This window comes from Hypanus sabinus, chromosome 2 (assembly GCF_030144855.1).
Source record: "Hypanus sabinus isolate sHypSab1 chromosome 2, sHypSab1.hap1, whole genome shotgun sequence".
Taxonomy (NCBI): Eukaryota; Metazoa; Chordata; class Chondrichthyes; order Myliobatiformes; family Dasyatidae; genus Hypanus; species Hypanus sabinus.
The window spans coordinates 9,797,074-9,819,841 of record NC_082707.1 but is presented as its reverse complement, the minus strand read 5'-3'; positions in this window follow the sequence as shown (position 1 = coordinate 9,819,841).

Genomic DNA, 22,768 nt, shown 5'->3' with positions numbered 1-22,768 from the left:
GATACATTCTTGATTAGTAAGTGGTCAAAGGATATAAGGAGAAGCAAGAGATTGGGGTTGAGGGATAATAAATCAGCCATTAAGGAATAGTGGAACAGACTCAGTGGGCTGAATAGCCTAATTCTGCCCCTTTGTCTTATGGTCTTGTGGTTGTCTCCTTTCTCAGGCAGGAGTTACAGAAGCCTGAAAGTACATATACCCAGGCTCAAGGAAAGATTGTATCCCACTGTTGTCGGCCTCTTGACAGACCTCATGTACAATGATGTAAAGATTTAGAGATCAGCCTTATTTGCCATCAAAATATGCAGTGAAATGCATCTTTTTGCATCGAGGATATGGTGGGTGCAGCCCTCAAGCATTGGCATGCTTCCAGTGCCAAAATGGCATGCTCTCTGATTAGTATGTCTTTGGAATGTGGGAGGAAACCGGAACATTACACAGCCACAGGGAAAGTATACAAATGCAGTACCAACAGCAGCGGGAATTGAACCACAGTCTTATGGCTGGTGCTGTAATGCATTACGCTACAGTGCCACACTTTACGTTAGAAGGCATTGTCAAAGAGTGCTAATAGACTTTGAGTATCGCATTACTGTGTGACTAATGCACTTACGAGCTGAGTTTGAGGTCACGGCTGATTGGTCAATAGAATCTGCTTTCAGTGGGTTATTGATTAAATATCTAATCTGTCAGCAGGTTTTATTTAGATAGTGTACTATTTCTGTACGGAGAGGGAAGTGTATTTTCAGTCATCTTGTGCTTCTGGCTAATGTTTCTGTGTAATCTGCCACCTTTATGCTTACAGGCAATGGCTTTACACTCAAAAGGTGCCTGGAGCTATTCAGCTTGGCTGTTTGGCCAGTTGGAGTCTCTTCAGGAAGGTAAAAGGCAGCAGGTATTTAACCACACAGTGTTACCTGATGAGCAAGTGCAGGCCTCTCCATCCTCCATACTAGACTCCATTGTGCAGCTAGCAAACTCAACGTAAAGGGCATTCGCGTTTCACAAGACAGTTGCAGTTCATTGCGACGCAAGTAAGCTGAATTAAATATAACACAAGAGCTTCTGCAGATGCTGGAAATCTTGAACGACACACACAAAATGCAGGGGGAGACCTGCCCATGTCAACTGCCTGTTCCTCCCCATTGATGCTGCCTGACCTGCAGAGTTTCTCTAGCATTTTGTGTGTGTGTTAAGTAAAAGCTCTCTGAAGGACATAATTCCATTCATTAAGAATCTAAAGACTGGAGTTTCAACAAAAAGGAAAGAGAATGAATTATCCATTAACCTTTTCACCCTCTCCCAGAACAGCCCCAAGAGCTTCAGCGAAGCGTTGTCCAACTTATCATGTCTTCATTTTCTGAGGTGTTGCCACTGTTTCAGGAAACTCTGAGGCCAGTTTAGATTAAAATTATTTGTCACGTGTACATTGGAACACATGTTGAAGTCTGTTCTTTGTGTCAACCAATTCAGCGAGGAGCATGTCTGGGGGCTGCTTGCAAATGGCATCAACATGGCATGTCCGTAGCTCACTAACCCTAACCCATAAGTCTTTGGAATGTGAGAGAAACCGGAGCACCCGGAGGAAACACACATGGTCATGGAGAGAACGTACAAATCCCTTACAGACTGCGATGGGATCAAACTCTGATCTTTCAGCTAGCTCTGTTGTGCTATCTGCCACACTACCACGTCATCCAAGCACACAGAAACATGGTAAAATGGATGCCCTGTTTCAGTGATGTTGATTGAGAGGTCATTATTGGTGAAAACATTGAGGAGAGGTCATTGATTGAGAGGTCATTATTGGTGAGGACTTTGAGGAGAGGTCATTATTGGTGAAAACATTGAGGAGAGGTCATTGATTGAGAGGTCATTATTGGCGAGGACATTGAGGAGAGGTCATTATTGGTGAAAACATTGAGGAGAGGTCATTGATTGAGAGGTCATTATTGGCGAGGACATCGAGGAGAGGTCATTATTGGTGAAAACATTGAGGAGAGGTCATTGATTGAGAGGTCATTATTGGCGAGGACATCGAAGAGAGGTCATTATTGGTGAAAACATTGAGGATCCCCCAGTTCCCCTTCAATTTCACTGAAATTGGAAGTTGTTTTAGATTATAATTAGAGGTCATGGGTTAAGGGTGAAAGGTTTGAGGATTACATGAGGGGAAACTTCTTCACTCAGAGAGGAGTATGGAATGAGTTGCCAGCACAAGTGCCAGATGCAGTGTTGATTTCAACACTTAAGATAAGTCTGGATAGGTACATGGAAGGAAGGGGTATGGAGGGCTGTGGTGCAGGTGAAGACCAATGGGAGTAGGCAGTTTAAATGGTTTGGCACAGACTAGATGGGCCAATGGGCCAAAGCACCTGTTTCTGTGCTATACTTTTCTAGAACTCTATGATTCTATTCAGAAGGAAGCAGATTGGACGTTGGTTTACTGTGAGTTAGTAATGGACCCATGATATCATTGTACATCCTTAGTAATCGACTGGGATTACCACTACATGAACTCACTCATTCAGAGATAGGAGTGCGGCCTGCTGAACCTCGTCTGGGCCACAGAATGGATGACAGGGTGGGAAACAATTGTGCAGTATGAACCAACCAGAGATTACTTTCCCTTTGGATTCAGTAGCGTGTGCATGAAACTGGTGTGTCCCTAATCGTGTGTGTTTCTCAGTGTTGTGTCATCAGTGATGTGGAGTGCAGAGACCATGAGGACGCTAGCATGCAGGACATTCAGCTAAACTTTACAGAGCATCAACTCCTGCCATGTGGGAACAGCGAACTGGGTACCATAGGATTAACCCATTAACTACCACAACATCTCCCCTTCTTGAAGAACAAGAAAAACTAGGTATTCACTTCTTGTCCATACAACTAGGTCAAAATTACAGCCACTGAAATTTACTTTATTGTCACCAAACAATTGATACTAGAGCGTACAATCATCACAGCGATATTTGATTCTGCGCTTTGCGCTCCCTGAAGTACAAATCGAAGTAATTATAATAAAAATTTAAATTATAAATCATAATTAGAAAATAGAAATGGGAAAGTAAGGTAATGCAAGTCAGGTCCAGATATTTGGAAGGTATGGACCAGACCTGGGTCAGGATCCATTCAGCAGTCTTATCACAGTTGGAAAGAAGCTGTTCCCAAATCTGGCCATACGAATCTTCAAGCTCCTGAACCTTCTCCCAGAGGGAAGAGGGACAAAAGATGTGTTGGCTGGATGGGTCGTGTCCTTGATTATCCTGGCAGCACTGCTCCGACAGCGTGTGGTGTAAAGTGAGTCCAAGGATGGAAGATTGGTTTGTGTGATGTGCCGGGCTATGTTCACGATCTTCTGCAGCTTCTTCTGGTCTTGGACAGGACAACTTCCATACCAGGTTGTGATGCAGCCTACGGTGCATCTATAAAAATTAGTGAGGGTTTTAGGGGACAGGCCAAACTTCTTCAGCTTTCTCATGAAGTAAGGGCGCTGGTGAGTCTTCTTGGCAGTGGACTGTGCTTGGTTAGGCCAAGTCAGGTCATTTGTGATATTCACCCCGAGGAACTTAAAGCTTTTGACCTGTTCCACCTGCGCACCACCGATGTAGTTGGGGTCATGCAGTCCACTACCCCTTCTGAAGTCAACAACCAATTCCTTCGTCTTGCTGATGTTGAAGGATAGGTTATTGTCTTCGCACCATGCCATCAGGTTCTTAATTTCCTCTCTGTACTCAGACTCATCATTACCCAAGATATGGCCTACAATTGTGGTGTCATCAGCAAACTTATATATTGAGTTCGATGGAAACCTGGCTACACAATCATCAATTGAACAATTCAGTTCACCTTACCCATATGCTCCTTACGTAAACATAAAAAGGACTTGCCAACATTATAACTGTCTTTCTCTTTCTTGTAACGGTTGGTCTCCTTTGTTTTCCTCTTTTTCTCCACCAAGTCCTTATTTTTTTTTTAAGAACAGTCTCATCTTGTGAAATGTTTTCTACATTAGAACTTTTTTTCAAAAACATTAAATCTAATGGAGGTCAGGCCAGACTACCTGAACACTCCAGCAAAGTGAGAGGTTTATTTTGCCTCTTCAGTCACTTGCCCTGAGTTAATTGGCTATGGAGTATATATCTGTGGTGGGAAAGATATCTGGTACAGGTTCCTGGAAGCATTGGAGCAGATGGAGATCCTTGACCAGGAGTGTCTCCCTCAGGTAAATTACGCCTGATTTCACCTTGAGATGTTCTGATCACAAACAATCATGGTGCCAGACTATTGTTTCTTTGGTGGATGGGTCCAAAGCCCATACAGCTTCAGCACTCCGGAGCAGCAATAAAGATTTTGCTCTGTGTCTGAGATCATGCATGCTCATTATTTTCTCATGCTGTGTTGTCTCAAAATTTCTCACTGTCTAAGTCTGGTAAGTGAGGTTGGAGAAGGGAAGGAGGAACACGTAGGCTTGTTCTCAGTCTCTGGTCCATTGGCAGCTCCAATGGACTGTAGCCATTAGCAAGAGGTGTGGAGTGATAAGCTAGCAATGCTTTGTAGGGGTCTTTTTCCTTCAGTAGAAGACTCTTAACCCTTTGCACCACTCTTTCCACTTCTCAATTTGCCTATGGGTGCTGTGGACAGCTCGTCTGGTGTTTGAACTCATAGTCCCTAGTAAAGGACAAACAAGGGACAATCTGGCGATGCTGGAAAGCCCAGCAACACACACAAGATGCCAGAGGAACTCAAGGCCAGGCAGCATCTATGGAAAAGAGTAATCGATGTTTTGGGCTGAAACCCTTCGGGTGTTACATGGCTTTATTACTGCTGCTGAGGATGTAGAGGATAGCTAGGACAACTCAACAATCCGTGAATAGTAATCCACAGTGAGAGGTATTTGTCATTTTCGCTCGGAAGTGTCGTCCCTGCAAGCTGCCATGGATGGTCTGGGGATTCTGTGGGACAGGGAAGTTCAGCATGATTTTTGTGCAGTTTCCGACATGCTTCACATAATCTCCCAGCTGTGCACTCAGACCTGGCCACCACAAGGATTGCATTGCTCTTAAGATGACATTTTTTTGATGCCTTGATGTCCTTGGTGGATTTGACTGATGATTTTGGTGTGCATAGAAGAAGGAAAGGTGAGTCTGGAGCCCATTAGCAACTAACTATCTAGCCAATAGGGTCTGATTCTGTGAGCTCCTGGCCACCCACACTCACAATATTGCATGACCTCGCTGCAGATTTGGTTCTTTTTCAACTCAGTGCAAATTTTGTCCAGTTTATTCTGTGACGCAGAAAAGCATCCACTCAATTCTGTATGAGAGAGTGTCTAGTGTTGTGTAAGACTTTCTGGGGACATGTTCGACGTCATAAGCCTCATTCTGAATCTTTGCAGATGTGGAGGTAAGTCATCCAAGTGTTTCGAGCTGAGGAGGCTGACAAGTGGCTTGTGGTCTGTTTCAAGTAGGAATTTTGTGCATTTCAAATAGCAGCTGAACAGTTCACAAGCCCACAATGAGAGCCTGTGTCTCCTTTTCGATTTGCATAATGCTGTTCAGTGAGTCAGTGCTCTTGATGCGAATGCCACTGGTTTCCACACACCACTGCAGGTTGGCATGAGCACACCCCCTAAGCCAAAGGAATAGTTATCTTCTGATACAATGGTTGCCTTGTTCAGGTCAATGTTGGTGGAGAGATGAGCTCTGCTTTAAGTGATGAGAATGACTTCTCCTGTGGTGCATCGCAGGTGAAAATATTCCTCTCAGAGAGGAGGGCACATAGTGACTTTGTTTACTCTGCCAAATCTGGAATGAACTTCCCCAGTTGGTATACCATGCCAAGGAGACTGCAGGTCTCTGATACATTCGTAGTTTGTTCCATGTTCTGAACTCCTGCCAGTTTCTCTGAGTCGGGTTGTACTCTTTCTGAGGAAAGTTGGTGGCCTAAGAGCTTGCTCTCCAACTTTGCAAATTCACATTTCTTTTCATTCAGCGTGATCCCAGGCTGTTTCAGTTTCTCCAAGGCAGCTTCCACTCTTTTGTGCCGTTCCTCACTTGAGCCTCCAAAGATGAGTTTATCATCAATGTGATAGACGACTCCTTACAGTCCCTTCAAAATTTGGTTCATCCTCATCTGAAAGGGTTGAGGGACTGATGAGATGGAAAAAAGGAGATTCTTGGAGGCATCCATATTGTGTGATAAAGGTTGTGAACTTCTGTGACTCAGAAGCTAAACAGATCTGCCAGAGCACTGAATTTGCATCTAGTTTAGTGAAGAACTTTGCTCCACCCAGCATACCCAACGTGTGCACAGATGAGGGCACAATCAACTTCCCCTGCCTTATTGCTTTATTTAATTTTGTTAGAAAAACACAGATCCTCACTATGCCATCTGGCTTGGGAACAGAAACAATGCCCTCACACCAGTTAGTAGGTCCATTCACACTAGTTCTGGAGTCCAATTTTTCAAGTTCAGCGTTGATTTTGTTCATCAATGGGACAGGTGTACACCATGTCCAGAGAGTGGTGCATCACTCCTGGCCTCTCTTGGATAGGGTAACTCTTCTTTCAGTGCCCCCTGTGAGTAAATCTGGGTACTTCTCCTGCCACTGAACACTTCCTTTGCCGGACAGAGCTCTTTGACATCGAATGAAAACTTGCCACATCTCCTGCAGTTGGACATTTTACCTGCTCTTTGTTTTCCTTGTCTGTTTTGGCTGAGCTGAGCTCTACTGTCCCCTCTTCCTGTAGTCTTTCTGATGCAGCCTGTTTCCTCTCACGTATCACGTTTTCATTCCTGTGAAGTATTCTTTGAATTTGTTCTGCACTGCTTTGTAAACTTTTGCCTGAGCATCTGTCAGTTGTAACCCAGCCATGATGTCCCCCATGTATGCCAGTGTGGTGCTTGATGCTCTTCTGAAGCCTGAGTGAGATTGTTTGCAACCCTAAATCTCTCAAATTCTCTGAGATATCTCTCAAAGTCCCCTGGTTAAGAGATAGCAAATGTCTCCGGGGGGGGGGGGGGCTTTATTGGGTACATAGATGTAGGCACTGCAGGTATTTGTTTGTTTAGTATTTTATTTGTTTGGAGTACAGAAATCTTTTCTCTTCCTGAGAGTCTGACTGACTTCTCTGCTGTGTCTGTGTCTCTGTGTACTTTCCCAGGCTAGTGGCCCACAGAATATTACAAGGCATCCAATTCTGGGTGCAGCCTGAAGACATTGCCTAGCAACCTTGGCCAGGTCTCAGCTCACAGTTAGCAACTAGGCAGTGTAGGTTGATCAGACTTCAGATATTTTTCATAAATGTATGCCAACAAGAACAGACCGTAAATTCTTTCACGTTGGGGATCTCTTTTGTTCTGTAGCTGAATTCATTGATGTTCAGCCACCTCTGACACCACGTTGTGTTTGACAGTGAGGGAGAGGGCAGAGACCACGAGGATATTCAAACAAACTTTATTGGTAACACTGCTTGTCAACTCCTCCCATGTGGGAGTGGCTAACTGAGCAGCATATGATTAACCCGTTAACTGCCACAACACTTAAGAAGCAAGGGTGCACTAGTCCTTAATGTTGTAGGGAAGTAGAGTTAAAGATTAGTGTTATTTGTCACATGTACATCACAGCACGTGGTATCGTTTGCATCAATGACTGACATAGTCCGAGGATGTCCAGGGCAGCCCACAAATGTTACCCTGCTACCTGCGCCAACTTAGCATGCCCACAAGTCACTAACCCTAACCTGTACATCTTTGGAATGTGGGAGGAACTGGAGCAACTGAAGGAAACTCACGCGGTCAAGGGGAGAACGTGCGAACTCTTTGCAGATGATGGCAGGAAGTGAACCCCAATCTTACAGCAGGTGTAAAGAGTTACTGTTACTGCGATGCTACTGTGCCTCCGCGTACATAAGCAGTTTGGTAGGGAAGGGACCAAAGCACCATAAGATGCAAGAGAAGAATTAGGCAGGCCACTCAGCCCATCAAGTCTACTTTGCCATTCCATTGTGGCTGGTTTATTATCCCTCTCAACCCCATTTTCCTGCCTTCCCCCCATAACCTTTGACACCCTTACCTATCAATCTGTGCTTTAACTATACCCAATGACTTGGCCTCCACACCATCTGTGGAAGCGAATTCCACAGATTCACCACCCTCTGGCTATTAAGTGATGGAGAGGAGAGACTGTGATAGAAACAGCAGCATCCGTCCAATCAGCAACAACCTTGCCCTCGACATCAGTAAGACCGAGGAATTGATTGAGGACTTCAGGAAGAGTGAGTTGAGGAAACACACAGCAGTCCTCATCGAGGGATCGGCAGGGGAAAGGGTGTGTAGTTTCAAGTTCCTGGGTGTCAACATCTCTGAGGATCTATCCTGGGCCCAACATATTGGTGTAATTACAAAGAAGGCGTGACAGTGACCGTATTTCATTTCGAGTTTCGGGAGTCTTGGTGTGTAACTGAAGACTCCAGCAAATTTCTACACTGTACTGTGGAGAGCATTCTGACAGGTGACATCGCTGTCTGGCCTGGGGTGGGGGAGCACAGGTTTGGGAAAAGCTGCTGAAAGGTGAAGGTTAATTCATTGATGACAGGTCTGTAATTGGGCAGTGCAGACTCGATAGGCCAGTAGGGCATGGTACTCTGCTGTAACTCTAAATAAGAATAAAAATAAAATAAAGCTTATCCATTCCTTCTGTCTGTCTGGATCCAAACTGGCCATATTCACCTGCGATCTGAGTTCAATTCCCACTGCTCCCTGCACGGGTTAGTAGGTTAATTGCTCACATGGGCGTAACTGGGTGTCACGGGCTCATTAGGCCAGAAGGGCTTGTTACTGTGCTGTACCTCTAAATATAATAAATCTTAAATATTCCAGCTAAGGTCTGATGAATGTTTTATTAAGCTGGAACATAACCCTCTTTCTCCTTTATACAATACCCCAGTGAACGAAGGCCTTTATGTCATATGCCACTTTAACTATATTACCTCCCTGTGATAACACCTTTCCAGATCTTTGGTCTTCTGCACCAAGGAACATCTGTTCCTCGATATTCCCCAAGTCCCTACCATTAAGTACATCTTAGTCTCATTAGCATCTCAAAATGCATTACTTCATGTTCATCAGCATTAAACTCCATCTGCCACTCAGAGTCACAGAACACTACAACACAGAAAATGGCCCTTTGGCCCATCTAGACTGTGCTGAATGATTAACTTGCTTAGTTAATCATGCACCCGGACCATACCACCCCCATCCATGTACATATCTAAATTTCTCTTAAATGTTGCAATTGAACCTGCATCTACCACCTTCACTGGCAGCTTGTTCCACCCTTTGATGGAAGAAGTTCATCTTAAGCATTTCACCTTTCACCCTTAACCTATGACATCTAGTCTAGTCTCTCCTCCACTTCCCTAACATCACTTTCACCCCATCTTCCCGCCACCTTAACAATGATAGAGTTCATCTTGTTCTTACCTACCACCCTAACGGTCTCCGCATCCAACACATCATCCCCTGCAACTTACCCTATCTGCAGAGGGATCCCACAACTAAACATACCTTTCCGTCCCTACCCCACTCCACTTTCCGCAGGGACCACTCCCCCCACGATTCCCTTGTCCAATCATCCCAGCCCTTTAATCTCCCTCTCGGCACTTATTTGTACAAGCAACCAAAGCGCTACACCGACCATTCACCTCCTCCCTCATGTCTATTCAGGGCCCCCAACAGTACACCTGTGAATCTGCTGCTGTCCAGTGCTCCCAGTGAGGCCTCCGCTACAGTGGTGAGACCCATTGTAAATTGGGGTCTGGTTCGTTGAGCACCTCCACGCCATCCGCCACAAGTAGAACTTCCCAGTGGCCAAACATTTTAATTCCCATTCCCATTCCAACATGTTAGTCTATGGCTTCCTCTTGTGCCAAGATGAGGGAGGGAGGAGGAGAAACACCTTATATTCCATCTGAGTAAGATGAATATTGATTTCTTCCTCTGATAAAAAAGTTCCCACCCTCTTCCTTATTCCCCACTCCAACTTTTACCTCCTTTCACCTGCCTATTACTTCTCCCGGGTCCCTTCCTTCTTTTCTTTCTCCCATGGTCCGCTCTCCTCTCCTATCAGATTCCTTCCTCTCCAGCCCTTTACCTTTCCCACTCATCACCTCCCCCGGGTGTCCCCTCCTCCTCCCCTTTCTCCCATGGTCCGCTCTCCTCTCCTATCATATTCCTTCCTCCCCAGCCCTTTACCTTTCCCACTCATCACCTCCCCCGGGTGTCCCCTCCTCCTCCCCTTTCTCCCATGGTCCGCTCTCTTCTCCTATCATATTCCTTCCTCTCCAGCCCTTTACCTTTCCCACTCATCACCTCCCCCGGGTGTCCCCTCCTCCTCCCCTTCCTCCCATGGTCCGCTCTCCTCTCCTATCATATTCCTTCCTCCCCACTCCTTTACCTTTCCCACTCATCACCTCCCCCGGGTGTCCCCTCCTCCTCCCCTTCCTCCCATGGTCCGCTCTCCTCTCCTATCAGATTCCTTCCTCTCCACCCCTTTACCTTTCCCACTCATCTGGCTTCACCTATCACCTTCTAGCTATCCTTCTTCCCCTCCCCTACCTTTTTATTCTGGCGTCTTCCCCCTTCCTAAAGACGAGTCTTGGCCTCAAAAGTTGACTGTTTATTAATTTCTATAGGTGCTGCCTGGCCTGCTGAGTTCCTCCAGCATTTTGTGTGTGTTGCAGTGGAAAAAGCCTGCTTGAGTTTACCTTATCTATACCCCTGATAATTACAGATATGTCCATCAAATCTCCACCTATTATCCTACATTCGAGGGAATAAAGACCTAACCTATTTAACCTTTCCCTATAACTCAGGTCCTCAAGTCCTGGCAATATCCTTGTACGTGAAGCTGTGAGCTCATTTCACCAGCACAATAAAATATCACCTTGTAGCCCAAGTCCAGCCTGAACAGGAATCAGCAGGATGGTAGACAAGCTGGAGCTGAGTGTTCACAGGAGGAAGACTCACACAGACCAGCACCTGAATTCCCAGTCAAACCATCCAAAGAAGACAATGCAAGGCATTGATCGAGGTAAGGCAGGAAGAGCAAATACCTTGTGCACAACTAGAGCTGCAGAGGCAGGGGAGGGCAAGAAGATCAGAGCGCCTAGTTGAGAAAGGAATGGAATGCAACACACTGCAAAAAAGACAGGCTCCAGATAGAACAGTTGTGGCATCTTAACTGAAAAGTGAATACGAATTTACCGAAAGTATGGTGTCCTGTTAATAGTAAAAATGTGAGGGGGCAATTAGAAAAGGCTAAGCTAAGCGGCACCTGGAAGACCTGAAGAACTGTGTCAGGGACTTGTGCATCCCATACCTCCATCGCCATGCCTAAATGTCGACATTGGTGAGACTGGAAGGCCATTGACAGGATGGCAGAACATAAGGGTGCCTTAAGAAAGCTTGAGAGCAGAACATTGAACACTGCCTATCATGCTCATATAGGTTGGCCACTAGATGTATATCACCCACAGCTGATGACATAATCACCATCATCATTATGTGCTGTGTCATATGATGTGGGAAATCATGGTCTCATCTCAGTGATGGTTGGCAAATTCCTCTCCAGAACTGGCTTGCCATTGCCTTCATCTGGGCAGTGCCTTTACAAGACAGGTGACCCCAGCCATGATCAATACTCCCTAGAGATTGTCTGTCTGGCATCAGTGGTCACATAACCAGGACTTGTGATGTGCATCAGCTGCTCCCATGGCTTCACGTGACCCGGGATGGGGGAGGGGTGGCGTGTGCTAAGCAGGTGCTACACCTTGTCCAAGGGTAACCTGCAGACTAGTGAAGGGAAGGAGCACCTTATTACCTCCTTTGGTAGAGACGTATCTCCACCCTGCCACCGGACATACGACCCACCACATATCGAATGAATAAGGTCACCCCTCATTCTCCTATGAACGTTTCAACCTCTCTCCACAACCCAGCCCATCAAGTCCTGGCAACATCCTTATGAATCTCCTCTGCACTCTTCCTATAGCCGGGCATAGCAGACCAAAACGGAACACAATTTCCCAAAAGTGGCCTCACAAATGATTTTTCTATCTGACTCATTGTGTGCAGTAGCTAACGGCAAATATAGATCATAAGATATAGGAGCAGGATTAGACAATTCAGACCATCGAATGAACTCTGACATTCCATCATGGCTGATTTATTATCCCTCTGATCTCCATTCTACTGCCTTCTTCCCATAACCTCTGATATCTTCCCTAATCAAGAACCTATCCACCTCAGCTTCAAATATACCCAATGATTTGGCCTCCACAGATTCACCACCCTCTGGCTAAAGAGATTCCTCCTCATCTCTGTTCCAAGGCTGTGCCCTCTATTACCTCCCCATGACCGTGTGGGTTTCCTTTAGGTGCTCTGATTTCCTCCCACAGTCCAAAGATGAACTGGTTGGAGTTAGTAATTTGTGGGCATGCTATGTTTGCGCTGGAAGCATGGCGACTTCAGGTTTCTGAACTCCCCGCTGCAACGTATTCGAAGTGTTGCCGGATAATTTGTACTGTACTCTACAATGTTTAATTTATGCACTTTACTTTGTTTATCCACGCATAATTCATTTGTAGATTTATTTCTCACTTTCCCAAGTTATTGTGTGTTAGATGGGTTTTATGTGTACAACTCTGCTTTACTCCCTGGTGCAGGGTTTACACCCTGTCTTGTTTGACAGCATACGTCTGTATAGTTAAATGACAATAAGCTTCACTTGACTTGACTTGACACTTGCGGGCTGCCCCCAGCACATCCTTGGACTCTGTTGGCCATTGACACAAACGATATATTTCACTGTGTACATATGGCTAAAATAGCTAACCTTTAAGTTGACTTATAGAGTTATGGACCTCTGAGGAAATCTGTTTTCATTGTGTTTGAATACACAGGTGGCTACTTCCTTTACCAAGGGGCCAGCAACTTGCTACCATCACAGCTGACTAGATTGGAGTGTGTGGAATTCACCATACCTGGAGAAATATCCAATGACTTCTTATCACATGTTGGGATCGGAGACCCAAAATGACCTTAAGGTGGTGATAGAAGAGAATCTGACAGAAAGAGATATCCGGAGAAGGAATGGCAACCAGGGACCCTCCTGGCTATATGGATCACAGACAGTTCATTTTCCAAAAGGGTCCAACATAAGAGTAATTAAAATGGTTAAATTTCAAATCAACATGATCCATGTAGTTTTGTGGGAGAAGCCAGAGAGTGGTAGTGGAGGATTGCCTCTCTGACTGGAGGCCTGTGACTAGTGGAGTGCTACAGGGATCAGTGCTGGGTCTGTTGTTTGTCATCTATATCAATGATCTGGATGGAAATGTGATTAACTGGGTTAGCAAATATAAAACCATAAGACATAGGAACAGAATTAGGCCATCTGGCCCATTGAGTCTGCTCCGCCATTCAATCACGGCTGATCTTTTTTCTCTCCTCTTCAACCCCAGTTCCCGGCCTTCTCCCCATAACCATTGATACCATGTCCAATCAAGAACCAATCAAAATGTGGATGACACCAAGATTGGGGGCTTAGTGAGGAAGGCTATCATGGCTTGCAGATGGATCTGTAGCTGTGGGAAAAATGGGCTGAAAAGTGGCAGATGGAACTTAAAGCAGACTAATGCAACGTTTTGCACCTTGGTAGGACCAAGCAGGGTAGGCCTTACACAATGGCCGGCAGGATACTGAGAAGTGCGGTACAACAAAGGGATCTGGGAATACAGATCCATAATTTGTTGAAAGTGATATCACAGTTAAATAAGGTTGTAAAGAAAGCTTTTGGCACAAGAGCCTTCATAAATCAATGTACTGAGTACCGGAGGTGGGATGTTATGTTGAAGTTTTATAAGATGTTGCTGAGGCCTAATTTGGAGTATTGTGTGCAGTTATGGTCACCTACCTACAGAAAAGATGTAAATAAGGTTGAAAGACTACAGAGAAAATTTACAAGGATGTTGCTGGGTCTGGGTGATCTGAGTTCTAAGGAAAGATTGAAAAGGTTAGAATGTTGAGGATTGAGAGGAGATTTGATAGAGATATACAAAGTTATGAGTGGTATGGAGATGGTAAATGCAAGCAGGATTTTTCCACTGGAGTTGGGTGGGACTACAACCAGAGGTCATGGGTTAAGGGTTAAAGGAAACTTGAGGGAACCTTCTTCGCTCAGAGGGTGGTGAGAGCGTGGAATGAGCTGCCAGCACAAGTGGTGCATGCAAGTTTAATTTCAATGTGTCAGAGAAGTTTGGATAGGTACGTAGATAGTAAGGGGAAGGAGGGCTTTGGTCCCAGTCCAGGTCAATGGGACTAGGCAGTTTAAAAGGCTCAGCATGGATTACATGGGCCGAAGGGCCTGTTTCTGTGCTGTATTTCTCTATGATTCCATGTTATTTATGTGGGTCTAAAAAGTTATAAGTGTTCAGTCCTCTAAGTCAGACAGTCCTGTGAAGACAGAAGCAGATTTAATATTTCAGATCAACGATCAGAACAGGTTCAATATCACTGGCGTATGTCATGAAATTTGTTGTTTTGCAGCAGGCACTGCAATACATAATAATAAAAAGCCATAAATTAAAGTAAGAAATATATATATATATATGGATTAAATTAAATAAGTTGTGCAAAAAGAGGGGAATAGTATTGAGGAAGTGTAAATAGGTTCATTGTCCATTCGGATATATGATGGTAGAGGGGAAGAAGCTGATCCTGAAACATTGAAAATGCAGGAGAAGACCTGAGATCTCCAGCAAGATTAGAAACTAAAAATGATTCTGTGCTGTACTCCAGTCCCAGATCACTAAAATCAACTCTAAAAAAAGCAGAGCTGGTAGGATGGGAGTGGTGTTCTCCCTCATCTTGGTCTGGTTAGACATCGAGCAGCGGTGTTCCGAATGAGTTGAAGTTTGTCAATAGATTGCTTTGAAAGGCCAGTAAAAAGTGCATTGCAGTAATCTAGTCTATTCGAGATAAAGGTGCGAATAATCTCGAGTGAGTATATGAACAAAAGAAAATTTCATGCAGGACCCCAACCTGACCCCAGTAGCACTGTACCCCAATGTTAGTGATAACCTGTACACCAACCTTGTATTCACACATTACTCCCTCACACAGGGTCAGCAATAGGGCACTGAGGAGTGTGGGATCTGTGATACAGATTCATCTTTCCTTGACAGTGGCATCACGGGTAGATAGGCTCATAAAGAGAGCGTCTGGTACATTGGCCTTTATCAATCAAAATATTGAGTACAGCAGCTGGGATATTACCTTGAAATTGTATAAGATGTTGGTGAGGTCTTATTTGGAGTATTGTGTGCAGTTTTGGTCAATATTCTTACCTACAGGAAAGGTGTAAATAACATGGAGTGCAGAGAAAATTTACAAGGACGTTGCTGGGACTTGAGGACCTGAGTTATAGGGAAAGGTTAAATAGCTTAGGACTATATTCCCTGGAGTGTAGGAGAATGAGGGGAGATTTAATAGAGGTATACAAAATTATGAGAGGCATACATAGATAGGTAAATGCACGAGACTAGGTCATGGGTTAAGAGTGAAAGATAAAATATTTAAGGGGAACATGAAGGGAAACTTCTTCGCTCAGGGTGGTTGAGTGAGGAATGAGCTGCCAGCAGAAGTGGTTGATGTGGGGTTGATTTCAACAAGTGAAATTTGGATAGGTGCACAGATGGGAGGGTTATGGTCCAGCTGTGGGTCAATGGGGCAAGGCAGCATTACAGTTCAGCACTGACTAGATGGGCCAAAGGGTCTGCTTCTGTTTTGTAGTATTCTATATGTCTAAGATAATATTTAACCCTCCTGCTTGCTGCTTTGTACATTTTCCAGTTTGAGGATCACAGTGCATGTCAACATCTTGCAATGAAATCCCAGAAACAAGACATAGAGGTTTTATTACGTAATTAGATTGCTGTGTTAAAACTTGAAGTCTGAAAAATATGCCAACAGCTGATCTGAGACAGAAGAGGAAACATGTGCCCATATTCAGAGGAGTTAGGAGAGATCCTAAATGAATACTTTGCTTCATATTTCCCAGTGAGAGGGGCCTGACATTTGTGAGGTCAGCATAAAGCAGGCTGATGTGCTAGAACATGATGCCATTACGACAGAGGATGTGCTAGAACATGATGCCATTACGACAGAGGATGTGCTAGAACATGATGCCATTATGAAAGAGGATGTTCTAGATCATGATGCCATTACGACAGAGGATGTGCTAGAACATGATGCCATTACGACAGAGGATGTGCTAGAACATGGCGCCATCGTGAAAGATGATATGCTAGAACATGACACTGTTATAAAAGAGGATGTGCTAGACCATGATGTCATTACGAAAGAGGGTGAGCTGTAACATGACACTGTCATGAAAGATGATGTGCTAGAACATGATGCTGTCATGAAATAGGATGTGCTAGAACATGATGCCATTACGAAAGAGGATGCGCTAGAACATGGCGCCATCGTGAAAGATGATATGCTAGAACATGACACTGTTATAAAAGAGGATGTGCTAGACCATGATGTCGTTACGAAAGAGGGTGAGCTGTAACATGACACTGTCATGAAAGATGATGTGCTAGAACATGATGCTGTCATGAAATAGGATGTGCTAGAACATGATGCTGTCATGAAATAGGATGTGCTAGAACATGATGCTGTTATGAAAGATGATGTGCTAGAACATGATGCTGTCATGAAAGATGATGTGCTAGAACATGATGCTGTCATGAAATAGGATGTGCTAGAACATGATGCTGTTATGAAAGATGATGTGCTAGAACATGATGCTGTTATGAAAGATGATGTGCTAGAACATGATGCTGTCATGAAAGATGATGTGCTAGAACATGATGCTGTCATGAAATAGGATGTGCTAGAACATGATGCTGTTATGAAATAGGATGTGCTAGAACATGATGCTGTTACAAAAGAGAATGTGCTGGAACATGACACTGTTATGAAAGAGGGTGTGCTGGAATGTATGCAAGACATTAGGATGGATAAACCCCTAGGGCCGGACAGGGTATACCACAGGCTACTACAGAAAGCAGGGGAAGAGATTGCTGTGCCTTTGGCGATGATCTTTGCATCCTCACTGGAGTAGTACCAGAAGATTAGAGAGTGGCAAATGTTGGTCTTTTGTTCGAGAAAGGGCATAGGGACAATTGTGGGAATTATAGACTAGTGAGTCAGTGCTGGGAATATTCTTGAAGATTTTTACTGACAGCATTCGTAAGCATTTGTTGAAGCACATTCTGGGGAGTGTCAGCATGGTTTTGTGAGGGGCAGGTCATGCCTCATGAGCTTGATTGAATTCTGAGGGTGTGCGAAAGCACATTGACAAATGTGTTTCTGATTTAAGTTGGTGCTGGCAGCAAACAAAACTACTCATTACTTTATTAATCACACTTGTTCTCAAAAACGATGACTGCAATCAATAGCCTGTAACTTCCCTTTCAGAATCGAGCTTTTGAAGCACCTGAACGAACTGGCATTTTTGCAGTGTGAACTGAAGTCTAGAGGGTTCAGGATGGTTGCAGTGTGGAATGTACAGGCTGAATGGAGGCTTTGGGGCCCAGGCCTTTGCTTGGAGCAGAACTGAGGTGAGGCAGAGTAGGGATGGTGGGCCCAGGTCCAAGAGCTGATGTTTGACTGATTTAAACTATAGGCCGAATCGTGGTGGCGGGTCTCGAGCCTGAGAGCGTATCGAGGCGGCAGGGCCAGGGTCCAAGCGTGAGGAATGACCCAAGGCTTGGATAGGCCAAAAAGGTCAGGTTGTTGGGGCCAGAGGAGAAGGGTGGGCCGATGTTCAGCTTGCTGGTGCATGAGGTTAGTTCATCTCTGTGTTGAACAGAGGCTGTGGTTGACAACTAATGGGCCCTGGAATGGCTTCATGGCTGTGAACACATTTTAGTTCTCATGTTATTTTCTTGCTTTTATTGTTTGCACAGTTTGTTTTTCTGCACTTTGGGTGTTATACTATCTGTTTTTTAGTGGGTTCTGTTAGGTTTCTTTGTTTCATGGCTGCCTGCAAGGAGACGAATCTCAAGTTTGCATATAGTATGCACATTTTGATAATCAATATTCTTTCAACTTGAACTTTGAAGGTTCCACATTCGGGAAGACAGGAGGCGTGGAATCCAGGGACACTTGGCTGTGTGGATTCAGAACTGTCCACAGAAGGCAGAGGGGCATATCTGTGTCCAGTGGTGTACCACAGCGATCTGTTCTGAGAGCCAATCTTGTAAGTTTTATAAACTAACTCAGATGAAGTTGTTGGGTGGGTTAGTAAGCCTGCACATGACATGCAGGTTGGTAGAGGAGTGATTAATGTAGAAGGTCATAGGTACAAAGGGACATTGACAAGCTGGCCTGCGATGTGGCGGATGAGTTCAGCACGGAGAACCCTGAAGTGATTCACTTTGGAAGGTTGAGCTTGAAGGGTTAATGGCAGGATTCTTAGCAGTGTGGAACTAAGGGACCTTGAGCTCCACATCTATAGGTCTCTAAAAGTTGCTGTGCAAGCTGATAGGGTAGCTAAGAAGGTGAATGGTCTGTTGGCATTTGTCAGTCAGGTGGGGGGGAGGGGGTTGGGTTCAAGAGCTGCAAGATAATGTTGCAGTTCCATGAAACCCTGCAAGACTGCACTGTTTCGGTCTCCTCATTACAGGAAGGATGCTGAAGCTTTAGAGAGTGCAGAGATTTACCAGGATTAGAGAGCATGGGTTATGAAGCTACTCAAAGCAAGCTAGGGCATCTCTCTTTGGAGCGAAGCAGGAAGGCTTGATAAAGGTGCCCTTCAAGGACTTGTACTAATGTTATGTTGTGACTGTATGTGCAATCATAACTGTGTATGACTGCATGTACTGTGCTTTGCAAATCGCATTAGGAATACATCAGCTCAGGCCAGACCTCATACATAGGGACATACACTCAGTGGCCACTTCATTAGCTACCTCCTGTACCTGTGTGTGTGTGTGTTTGTGGCCCTCTGCTGCTAAAGCCCATCCACTCCAAGGTTCGATGTGTTATGCATTCAGAAATACTCCTCTGTACACCACTGTTGTAACGTGTGGTTATTTGAGTTACCATCTCCCTCCTGTCAGTTTAAACTAGTCTGATCATTCTCCTCTGGTCTTCCTCATTAATAAGGTGTTTTCACCCACTGAACAACACTCATTGGATGTTTTTGTTTGTACTATTATCTGTAAACTTTGTGTGTGAAAGTCCCAGGAGATCAGCAGTTTCTGAGATACTCCAACCACCCCGTCTGGCACCAACAAATATCCCACGGTCCAAGTCACTTATCTCCGATTTCCTCCCCATTCCGATGTTTGGTCTGAACAACAACTGAACCTCTTGACCATGTCTGCATGCTTTTATGCATTGAGCTGCTGCCACATGATTGACTGTTTGGATATTTGCATAGTGAGGTGTACCTAACAAAGTGGCCACTGAGTTTATCATAGATGTGTGTCAGCTGGAGAAACACTTAGGCACATGTCCGATGTGTGCCTTACAGTTAAGCTGTGGCAGATTCGTGACGTGACAGGATTTTATTGCTGGGTTCCAGAGATGTGCTGGTGGGTTTTATGGCCATGGGTGAATTCCAGGTACTGTCTTAAATCAAAGACGCAGGGGCAGTTGTTATTGATTTAACATTTAAATTCAAACATCTCCATGTTTAAACTTGAAAACAGGTGCCCAGGAGAAAGGCAGCAGAGTCAGTGCCCAGAGGCAGTGTGGCACAGCGTCCATGTTAGCATCAGTGCTGCCCCCCAGTGTTCACTTGGTGGAAGATCAGCTGGATTGTATTTGACTGCAGAGGGCTTGCTCTTGCTTACAATGATCATGGACTCAGGAACCTGGGCAATATTATATTTTTCTTGTGTGACTGAAGGTTTACTGCTATCTTATATCTGCTCTATGTGTCTCATGCTGTGTGTGACTGTTGGCACTGAGTTTTGCAGAGGAGCACTGTTCTGTTTGGCTGTATTCATTATGGTTCATTGATGATTTAACTTCAACTTTGATCCTCCAGTGCCACTTTTATTGAAGAAGTCCAACAAATCTCGACACTTGGACTTGACCTTAAATGAATTTGAATATTGCTGAGATCAAATTTTATAGTTATATGGAGTATTTGGCACTTGGGGCACTTGGCTTAGCAAGAATTCAAAAATGACAGACTTTCTTGGCAGAGAGGCACAAGAATTATAATCACAAACTACTCTTTGGATGATTAATGTGTTTAGATTATCTTATGGATGATTAGTACAGAGGAAAATTTTAATTCCTTCTGTAAAGACATCTTATAAGGATGCTGCCAGGATTCAAGTTACAGTGACAGGCTGAATAGATTAGGACTTCAATCCCTGGAGATGTTTGGATAACTATGTGGATGGTAGGTGTATAGAGGGTTAGGTAGTGTGGAGCAGGTCAATGGGACATTGTCGATTAATAGTTCAGCACAAATAGGATGCTACGACCGTCTTTTCAGAAAGTGCAATGAAATGAACATAGATTAGATCTGATCCTGATGAAGGGTCTCAGTCAGAGATGTCAGTTCCCAACTCCTCTCCGTTGGCCATGCCTAATCTCACAATGGACAGTTCCCCAAGCCCGGCTGTGGAAGAAGTAAAGTTAGCCATGGGGTTAGCACCCCCATACTATAAAAATCAGAACTACAGTAACACCAACAGAAGCTCCAAATGCCTCATCTCTGGGAGAGGTAGGACCTTTGGAAGGACAGAGAAACTTTAGAGTAAGAAAACTATGCAGCACATTTTTCTTCGGAAGGGAAAGAGAGACGTTAGTTAAGAATAGGCAGAAAGTGAACGGAATTAAAAAGTGAAGTGTACGGCCACAGGATCATAAAGAGTCAGAACCGGGTGACAATTATAAAAAATATAAAAAACAGAAATGGCTGGCTATATCAGAAAGATAGACACATTCGTTTGCATAATAGAGAACTGGATAATGTACACTGAACAAATTGATCAGCATTTTGAAGCAAGTGGAATAGCCAATAAGAAATGATTGCCGTGTTTCTGTGTGTAGTAAGTGGAAAAACATACAATTTGCTTAGATGTTTAACTGCTCCAACCAAACCATTTGAAATGAGCTTTGCCGATATTGTGAATGTAATACATGAACATTTAGAACCAAAACATTGTTGATGGCAGAACACTTTAGGTTTCATAAGTGGAACCAAAAGGAAGGGAGTCCATTTTAGAGCACGTGACTGATTTGAAGAAATTGTCTGAACATTGTTAGTTCAGTAATGGGCTTAATGATGCACTGAGGTCCTTTAGTTTGTTGAATCTTACAAGAAAACATTCTAATACAGCTCCTAACTGCAGCAGAATTCACATTTAAAAGAGCAGTTAAAATTGCTGTATCAATAGAAACAGTAACCGGAGACAAACTGAGCTGCAGTCAGGAATGAAAGTGAGCGTGAACAAAATTGCAATGTCTAAATTAGTGTTTCCCATTGGGGGCAGAACCACCCCCCCCCCAGGTGGGAGTTACATGTCCCAAGGGGGTGTTAGGGGAAATAGAGGTCTTCAGGGGGCATATGATACTCTTGGGGTCACGATAAGCAGGCACAAGACCTGAGCGACCTTTAGTGGAGCAGGCACTTCCAACAAAAAGGAGGCGGCTCTGGAACTCAGGGAGATCCTGAGCTCTGTAGATGGTGAGCACGCGTTACAACACATCTAAAACTCGGCAATCTCACTGACCTCATTGCTGAACTGACCAATCTCAAAGACATCATTGGGGAGGCATAAATTAGCAACCAGGGTGCCCAACAGTTCCTCTTTTCTTTGCAGCATGGATCGAGTTCGTGCAATTTAACAGTTGATATGTTAAGTACACCCTCTTAAATTTCTCTACAGATCTATGGAAAACAGGCCACAGAATGATACAGCGCTGGCTGGAACCAAACTGAAATAGTCAATCAGTGAACCCACCACCCTGACGATTCCTCTTGAGGTGTTCAAAGCAACCTCGGCTTCGTACGTGCAGTCAAGGACCATCTTTGGGGATTATGAGACCTCATGTGATTGGTCATTCACGCTAACTGGAATGGTATAAAGGTAGATTGCCGAACACCAATTAACATTCCGATTCTAATCTGAATCCTTGTCAATGTAATTTTCACTGTTGTGATTGTCTTCATCTTCGCCTCTCCGTTCCTTTGTGTACCGCTGCCATCGTTCCATCCCTGTCAACTTGCCATCGTCAACATCTGACAGGCATTCCCCGTTTGTGTTGATTTTTAATTTTAATTTATCTCTGTTAATGATGGATAAATACTACAGTGAGATCTCTGAGGGTCTGAAGGCGGCGAAGCCTTGAATTCTAATCCTGCTAAGAAACAGAAACTACAGAAAGTCTGTCAATACAATGTTACATACCTGGAGTATGGTTTTATTTCATTCCTGCCAGATCAGTGATGCCCCATGTATCTTATTTGTAATACTGTACTGTCTGATAAAGCCATCAAAATTGCAGAAACACTTCTGTGAAAGACACCTTGAAAAGACTACTTGTGGTATGACTCAATTCCAGAAGATGAAAGACGCATTTGAAAAGTGTTCCACTCTCGAGTCATTTGCCAAGAAAGCTAAAAATACCCTTGATAGCGGTCTCATTGCTTGCTATAACATTTCCA